Genomic DNA, 8,531 nt, shown 5'->3' on the forward strand with positions numbered 1-8,531 from the left:
TCAAAGTCTTGGGGAGAGTCCTTGGTACCGAAGCCATGGTATATAAGGAACTCACATTCATGGAGAGGTGCTTGGTCACGGTTGCGAAGAAGGCTATTGATAAAATGGTTCAGGTCATCGCCAATCCCATAGGTCTCACTCTCAGTTTCATCAATACGAAGGGCCGGCACAGACTTCCAGAGCATGCGCCAGCGGGTGGCGAGCACGCACGTCCGCACGGCTTGCCGTGAGGGCAGGAACGATAGCAGCCGCAGGATTACATCTTCCGGTAGCGTGCTTAGGCGGTCCTCGCAGCCAGCCACAGGTGCTTTCTCGTTGGACAGCCTCTTGACCATTCTGTCGAACAGTTGTCCCGCGCCCAGGCTGCCTAGGTGGTGGACAGCGGATGAGCAAGATGAACAACCAGGCGGGAATGATTGGACAAATAACCCAAGGTTTCAGCATACGTACCACTACTCGTTGCCTCCGGTCGCCGTGCTGGAGGCCCGATCGAGTGATCACACCGCTCGGCGGCGTGCCGTGGTCAGTGGCGCCGATGGCTTCTCCGAGCGCCAAGTGAAGCCCTCCCCAAGGCCAGTTGGTGGGGGGAGAGGAAGGCGAGGCGACGGGCCAACGGGAACGACTATATATCATCACCACATCGCCTGGCCTCCCCACCGATGGTTATGACTCTGCGCATTTCCGCCATTAACACGTCGCCACCGCAAAAGCATTCAAAGCCTTGGGAACTGAACTGACTCGCACATACGGGAAACCCCCTCGAGAAGGTTTTTTAACGAGGCTACACGGCCGTTCGTGGTCGTGGAGATTTATTTTTTTTTATTGCGGGAAAAACCTGAACCTTACAAATCGTTTATAAAACTAGTAAATGTGCACGTGCAAAGCACGTCTTCATCTAGATATAAAATTATATTTTCTTCGTTTTTAAATTAAGTTTTTTTAGAGATTTCAATGCGGACTATATGCAAAGCAAAATGAGTGAATCTACACTTTAATATATACACCCGTATGTAGTCCTTATTGAAATCTTTAAAAAGATTATATTTAGAATGGAGGAACTATTTTTTAAAATATGTAATAATACTGATTCTTCATCAAAACATAATTGTAACAACCTGTATTTCAACCGGCGGCCGATCTACAATTACCAATGAGTTTAATTTTCTACATGGACTCTCAACACTCGTTTTCTTTCTTGCCATCTGCGCTGCTACCGGCAGCTACCGGCTCAGATGTTTCTGGCTGCTAGCTCCTCCACTTATCCTGAACCTTGCTGCTCCCGGTAGCTATGCCGCTGCCTCCCGTGCCCATCCCAGTAACCCCATCCGCTGTTGTAGGCTACCGCCTACATTGTTGCTCCCGCCTATATCTGGCCATGGGCCAGGCCGGGCCGGGCTTGGGTCGGGCCTGAAAAAGCCCACGGCAAAAAACTAAGGCCCAGGCCCTCCCAGGCCCCATCACTGGGCCTACTTTTCAAGCCCAAGCCCGGCCCATCTGGTAAAAAGCCCTAAAAAGCTCTTAGGGCTTAGGGCCGTGGGCCGGGCCTCTTCCTTAAAATGCCAATATGCCAAGCCCAAACCCATCCAGGCCCTACTGGTGGGCTCAAAAGTCAGGCCCATGGGCAAGCCCATCGGGCCTAGGCCCTGGATTTTAGGGCCAGGCCTGGGTGGGCCAACAGGGGCGGGCCTGAGATGGCCAGGACTACTCCCGCCCCTTCTTCCGGTGCTACTATTGGCTGCCGGCTTCCCAGGTAGCCGCAATGTTGGCAATGTCGGCACTTGTGGCAGTTGACACACACGCAACGTGATATAGATATAGGTTTTGTTCCCTTTGTCGTCGGCGCCACAAATGCCACTTGAAGATAAAAATGTTACATATTCTGGTGAAGCCAAACTAAAGAAAATTAAAATGATATCTTCATTATACCAGAATGTTGTCAATGAATACAAGCACACCCTTGCGCAACAGAGGCGACAACACAATGTTCATAGTGCCTTGGAAGGTAGAGGGACCCCCAGTAACACCATTGGGCATGACCTTGAACTCATAATGCCCGTGATGAGTCTTGAAGGCAGTCTTGTACTCTTCGCCTGCCTTCATCCTGATTTGATGATAACCTGCCCTCAAATCGAGACTGGTAAACCACACCGACCCTGCAAGCTCATCCAACAGCTCCTCAATGACTGGCAATGGGTATCGGTTCTTGATTGTGATGGCATTCAATCTGCCAAAGTCAATGCAAAATATCCAACTCAAGTCCTTTTTCTGCACCAACAGGACTGGAGCAGCAAACGGACTACAACTATGTTGTATGATGCCTTGCTTGATCATTTTGGCCACTTGGCGCTCAATTTCATCCTTTTGAGCTGGAGTGTAACGGTAAGGCCTCAAGTTGACAGGCTGTGCCCCTGGTATCAACGGAATAGTGTGATCGAAATCTCGTTCTGGAGGTAAAGTGGATGGTGTATCAAAGAGATGAGCACATTCTTGCAATAGGGTCGATATCACAGAAGGAACCTGATCCTCTCCTTCTGAAACATCAATAGCACAGAGTTGGATGACCTGATGCACATCATTACAGTCATACAGAGCATGTAATTGTGCTGATGATAGCTGATAACAGTGTTGCACACTCGGTTGCACTCCCTCCAACAAAATTGGCTTGCCATTGTGCAAAAACTGCAGCTTCTTGAGTCCCCAATGAATATCCATATGGCTATGCTCTTCTAACCAATCCATACCCACAATCATATCGTAACAACCAAGTGGCAACACTTTAAGAGTAGAGCAAAATTTGTGGCCTTGAACCCACCACTCACAGTTAGGCACTTCTTGGGCACAGCAGAGATGCCCCCCATCAGCAATGCGCACTTGCAAGGGATGATCTGAAGTCACCACACCAGTCAGACGAGCAGCTAACTGAGCACTGATGAAGCTATGGGAACTCCCTGAATCAATCAACATCAACACCTTCTGATTTTGAATGAGTCCTTGTAGCCGAACAGTTTGCGGTGTTACAGTATCCTCCAATGCTGCCCTAGAAATAGTACTCCTTGCAGCCGAACAGTTTGCGGTGTTACAGTGCCCTCCAATGTTGCCCTGGAAATAGTATGACATTCACTGTCTGTATCCAATTGCTCTGACTGCCCATCCAAACCTGGAATTCCCAAGATATCAAAAAATTCCTGAACCACATGTAACTGAACTGCAGTGGCACACTTGTGATCTCGAGACCATCTCTCGCCGCACAAGTAACAGAGGCCTCACGCGCGACGATAAGCATGCAGTGTGGTCAATCTCTCATCCGTCGATGGAGATGGTTGCGCCATAACATTGGGCGCGGGTCGACGATCAGCCGCTGTGTCTGTAGGAACTGGAGGTGGCCGGCCTGGAGGTGGAGGCAGTGGCATTGCCCCTCTCAGATGCGACCGAACCGTTGATCCAGTGTCCATGCAACGCGGTTCACGTCGTTTATAAATTTCCAGCGCCTCTTCATGCAGATAAGCCAACGAAATAGCAGTATCCAGGTCGCGAGGATTATGCACAAGGACAACAACACGAATTTCATCCTTAAGACCATCTACGAAACGAGAGGGAAACATGGCTGAATCCCACGAACTGCTATGTGCCAAAAGGGAGTGCATAAGCTTGTTAAATTGAGTAACATAAGCTAAAACTAAATCTGTTTGGCGTAAGTGAAAGAGCTGGCGCAATAGAGAGGAGAACTCATTGCGCTCGAATTGGTCACAGACCAATTGACAGAAAGCTTCCCAAGTCAGGTTACGCAAGGTAAACCCGCCATTTTCAAGCCAAATCATAGCCGGCCCCGAAAAATGCATACAACAGTGTCTACCCAAAGCTCCGGATCAAGGTGAAAGACACGGAAATAGGACTCGCAATTCCTTTTCCAACAGCGAGGCCTTTCTCCCCAAAATGGTGGAAAATCAAGTTTGGGACGGGGAATGGAAGTGGAACGAAAACGCTGTGAGCTGCCCGAACGGGAGGCATTCCGCTGCCGTGAGAACTCCCCAGACAGTGGCAGCGGCTCGAGAGGATGAACTAACAATCGTGAACCGGAATCCTCGAGAGTGTACGTACCCATGGCCGGAGGCGGAACGAGGGTAGTAACTACCCCAGATCTAGCCCCCCGAGTCGAATTGTCGTCGTGGCGGCCATCGGGCCTGTGCGTCTCCTTGATTGCCTCCAAAGTCGTCCCATCGCCAGATCGTGGGATCAGGGGTGGCAGATCCGTCGGCTTGAGGGTGAGAGCGGGGTTGCGGATGACGGTGTCCAGGTCGCGGCGAACGCCGCCGATCTCGGTGCGCAGATCGTCGACCGAGCACTCGAGCGCCGGTCGGCAATCCGCGAGGCCCGTCACCAACGACCTGATCTCCTCAAAGAGGGACGTCGATGTCGCCACCGCCTCTTGGATGGAGGCGTTATGCTCCTGGATGCGCTTGAGCGTCGCCGCAAGCTCGTCGATGCGTTGCTCCATTTCGAGGGTGTGGCGTTGATTGCGTGTCGAGAAAGTGGGCTTCTGGAGATAATCAGGCAAATCTGATACCATATGTTACGTCCCTCAACTCGAATTACTCTAGTTCATAGTGGCATAGGAGGGATTTGGGAGTTCAGAGAAGGTAGGGTTCGAGGAGGAAGAAAGGGATCGGGATGAGAGTACAATCCAGATAATTCTCCATGCCTCTTCACCTAACACACACCAACATGTAACCACCCAGTTCCCAGGTGGCTGGGTCGAGCTTGCGGCTGGGCCTCTTCTTTCTCCTGGGTCGGCCTTCTCCAGGGTTGTGGGTTGTAGAGGTACTTGGGCCCATGACACGCTGCCGCCGCGGCGCGTCGCGGCCTTGGCGCGCCGGGCAGCGGCGCACCCGACGAGCGCGAGCACGTCGATGAGCTTGGCGACGGCGTCGGCCGCCAGCACGCGGTAGCCGGCGACGAAGGAGCCGGCGCGGGCGGTGAAGTCGAAGCCGAGAAGTGGGAAGGCGAAGTAGACGAAGAGGCGGTTGACGGCGTCGCAGTGGGCCGCGGTGAAGAGCTTCCACCACCGCACGGAGCCGTAGCCGAGGCCGAGGACGAAGTAGAGCGGCGCAATGGCGGCCGCCACCCTGTACACGTCCCACCACCCTATCATCTCGGGCGGCCTCCTCTCAGGAAGGCCACATCGGCCGAATAAAGTCAAAATGGACAGACACGGGGAGCTGCCATTTTCCTTGCACCATCGATCGGCTCATTTAACAACTGGGAACTCGTTGTCATCATTCATGTCGATGGAATGGAATACGACTTGATCGCTGGCTCGATCGGGTCGTTTGTTAAGTACACCGACGTACGTACTCAGAGTGTCAGACTCAGAGCAAACCATCGTCGCTAAATTGCAAACACTAATTATTATTATTATTATTATTATTATTATTATTATTATTATTAGTAGTAGTATTAGTATTGCCTGCAGGCTGCTGCTGATTATATGCTGGCTGTGGTTTTGTTTCAGATACGCGCGCAGCGTCAACGAGGCGAGGGTGTGAGATCCCAAAAGCACATGCACCAACCCAATCTCTACTTCTAATGGAGCAGTTGGTAGTCTCGCTTTCAGTTTTTTTTCGTCCCACCACTTTCGTTCGGTTTTTTTTCGTAGGTTAACCGTCGTAGATTTTTTTCGATGCTGGTTTCTTATTCACCGGTTTATTTACCCCTCAACTCTTTTCTTGCAAATCAACACTTTCCAAACGTGCACGCCATCACGGATCTAAATTTACTAACTTATTCAAATCAATCGATACCTTTCATTATTGCAAATTTCTTTAGGAAACAAATAATAGATTTTAAAAAAACAAATAAAAGATTTTAAAGACGCATCATACTTTACTAACAATCACTAAAAATCAAATCTAAGTTAATTAACCTTACCTTAAATCACTCAATCACTTTAATTAGAAAACATTTTCTTTCCTAACTGCACCCCGCTTAGTGTGCACATAACAATCCGAAGTAATTAGAGTCACATGATTGAATCCATTTATTTAGAGCGACATGATTGAATTCATTTATAACAATAATCCTCACCAAAAGTGCGTTTAGCAATTTTAGAGGGCGGACCAAAACTCTGCCATCCGCTCACCCACGTTTGTTTAGGTACAGGAAAAAATGGTATAATATATGGAAACAACACGACCGGGGCGGCGGCGCAATCTTCGGGGATAGGGGATTGGAGGAGAAGGATTGGCCTGGCAGCATGACCGGGGTGCTTCCCCGCGGCCGCGGCCGTCCTCGCGATGCCACCTACCCGAAATCAATGCTGCTACCTGCCATCAGCCGAGGCAACGCCGCCTGCCCTCCTACCCACGGTCCGCTGCCGCGTGCGGCTAAGGCGGGAGGAGTAGCGACGGGGTCGAGGTCCTTCATGCGTTCCGGGATGGAGGCCATGATTTCATCGAGGTCGTTGCTGCCTCCTACACTAAGGGTGTGTCGCTGAGATTGAGGCGAGCATGAGGAGCTGTGGCCACCGCCATGGTCACCCCATCGCAGGGGATGGAGCACGCCGCTAGCCTACAACTTGTGGAAATCACTGTTTCTCTTCAGGTCGCGTGGTGACCGGATCTTGCCGATGTGTCCCTCCCCGACGACCTCCTCTTTGCCCGGTTGGCCGGCATGGATCTCGCCATTGCTGCCCTCAACTTCTCTGCCTCGAGCTCGACGGTCAGCCACCATGGATCCCCCAGCTGGAGGGTCACGTGAACCAGCCGTCCTCCCATGCTGCAGCGGCGAGAAGGTGACATGGCTCTCCGTGCACGAATAGTGGAGTTCAGTCAAGTACTTATATACTTGGCCTCTACTGCTGATCCATGTACATGGAGAAGAACAGACAACCGCTCATTCATGCTTCGTTCCACTCCTTTGCGCTACATTACTGGAGGTGACATTTTCCTATCTTTCTATGTTGTAACAAGCCTGCTGCCTGCATAGTTAATGAATTTTTTATTTAAATTTATCGCTGCTTAGTGCTTTGTTGCAATTGTTCATCCAAGATTCTTATATATAATCTGAGCGTATGTAGGCATACTTAGCTTTGCTATTCCATTTTTTCTGGCGCATAGAAATAAGAGTATTGTCCAGGTTAGGTATTCAATTGAGTATGGTATTTGGATTGCTATCAGAATGTCTTTTCTATGCATGTGATTTCTCACATCTGGTTATAATATTTGTGAAGACGTGCATTGCACGTGCACTTGGAAGCGGGCCCGTGGCCCGCGCTGGACGGCGCCGACGCCGACCCGAGCCACCTCGTCCGCGTATTCTTGGAGCTTTGGCTGGTCGATTTTCATGAAATTAATTCCCTCAGTTTTGGTGGCAAATATAATACACATAATCCATATTGTTATGCATTAGCGTGTATGTGTGAAATAGATGGATTATGGTCCCGTACCCAATAAGATGGATATGTGTGTGTGTTAGAGAGAGAGAGGGAGAGGGAGATAGAGAGTGAGGAAGAGGGAGGGAGAGTGTGTGTCTGTGTGTGTGAGGATTTGATGGTGAAAAAGGTCGCCAATGTCGTAATATTGAACTCTTAAAATTAATGTGGCCCCGTTGCAACGCACGGGCATTCTTCTAGTTAACGTACAGCTACAGGTTCATTCGTGTCAACCACGTCGGTGGTACACTCCCTCTCGCCATAAGTCAATCAAGTATATAAAAAAAAGGTAAGGAGTTGCAGTATGACGTATCCCGGCCCACGTCATGAACGTGCGACCGCTCCCCTCCGACCGGCTTAATTTGCTGAATCCACTGATTAATCCAGAGGAGGGAAAAAGCCTCCCGGGTCGCACGCGCGTGCATCTCCAGAGGCCCCCCAAACCCTAGACCAAGAGAGGCCCAGACCCCCACTCCGGCCGCTGCCGCTGCCGGCACCGGCGGGTGGCGGCCGCGCCCGGCCGACGAAGGCGGCAGGTGCTGGAGGCGCACCACCGACGGTCCCCTTGGCGTGGAGTGGACGTCTTCGGGGTTGCCTTGGTGATGGGATGGCCGGCGGCTGGGGCGGTGGGATCCACGGCGGTTGTCGCTGGCGCACGACGGAGGCGCGAAGGGGACATGGACTAAGGCCAGGTGCGTAGCAGAGTGGCGGCGGAGGCTGGGGCGCCGGTTCAGATGGGAGCGACGGCGCGAGCTCCGACCTATGGCGGCGGCGGCATTGTGAGGCCCTGCCAGGAAGGAGTCCATGGCGGGCAGCGGGCGGATGTGATGGCGCCGAAGTGGTGGAGGGAGGTGCTGGCCAGATCGGATTCCCCTCAGATTCAATCTGGCCTTGGGGCTGAGTTCGTTGCGCGGCAGTCCCCTCGTGCGGGTGAAGGCCGTCGTGCTGGATTCAGCTCTTGCACGACATGGTTAGCTGCTGCGGCTCCTCGTCTAGGTGGTTTGTGGCTGTTGGGTCGCGTTCTCTCGGCTACATTGGCAAACGGCACGAAGGGCTACCGCCTTGCTTGAGCAACCTCGTCGGGTTTCGCTCCAGCCACGACTCT

The sequence above is a fragment of the Triticum dicoccoides genome, chromosome 3B, assembly GCF_002162155.2.
Source record: "Triticum dicoccoides isolate Atlit2015 ecotype Zavitan chromosome 3B, WEW_v2.0, whole genome shotgun sequence".
In the NCBI taxonomy this organism is placed as follows: Eukaryota; Viridiplantae; Streptophyta; class Magnoliopsida; order Poales; family Poaceae; genus Triticum; species Triticum dicoccoides.